Source organism: Pteropus vampyrus, unplaced genomic scaffold, assembly GCF_000151845.1.
Source record: "Pteropus vampyrus isolate Shadow unplaced genomic scaffold, Pvam_2.0 Scaffold19, whole genome shotgun sequence".
Lineage (NCBI taxonomy): Eukaryota > Metazoa > Chordata > Mammalia > Chiroptera > Pteropodidae > Pteropus > Pteropus vampyrus.
Window position 1 is genome coordinate 16,552,347 of NW_011888800.1, and position 706 is coordinate 16,553,052.

The 706-nt window shown below is 41.1% G+C and overlaps 1 pseudogene; it reads left to right on the top strand.

Moving 5' to 3' along the window:
• Window positions 1-318: 318 nt before the first annotated feature.
• Window positions 319-437, top strand: LOC111736389 (annotated as a pseudogene).
• The last annotated feature ends 269 nt before the right edge of the window (window positions 438-706 follow it).

Below are 706 nucleotides of genomic sequence, written 5' to 3' on the forward strand. Positions count from 1 at the left end.
AGCAAGTTGACTTAAAAGCTAATATCATATTTCAGGGCAGGACCAACAACATTGGCCCAGGAAGATGTAGGGAAGGAAAGGACTTCTGATACCTGAATATACTAGAGCTCTAAGGAAATTCATCATGAAAAAGAGTGGGAAGAAGATATCAAGGGACAGCTACTAGACAGGGTTCAGTGAAAAAAGGAGGCATTCCAGACAAGGAGACATGAGGTACTAGGAAAGGATGAGCAACATTGCCTGCAACAGGTGTATCAAAGTATGGCTGTGCCAAGAGTAAGGAGAGGCTGGGGAGAGGCTGTTGGTTGAAAAATAGGAGTCTACAGCCATGCCACTCTGAACGTGCCCAATCTCGTCTTATCTCGGAAGCTAAGCAGGGTCAGGCCTGGTTAGTACTTGGATAGGAGACCACCTAGGAATACCAGGGGCTGTAGGTGTTCAAAAAAAAATAGGAGATGACATTGGGAAAGTAGTTGGAGCTGAGTTGTGAAACATTTTGTCATTAATACTACAAACAAATTTAAATAAACAGAGGCTGAGAAAAGCAGAGAGCTTTAAAAAATAGAATTTAAGTCTAATAACTCTCTGACAGCACAGAAAAACAACACATCAAAGCAAATCTGCCCAGCTGTGATCAATATGCTTAAGGATCTTGAACTTCACAGAGTTAAACTTTGAATAATGAAGGATCTTGAACTCTAAAGAA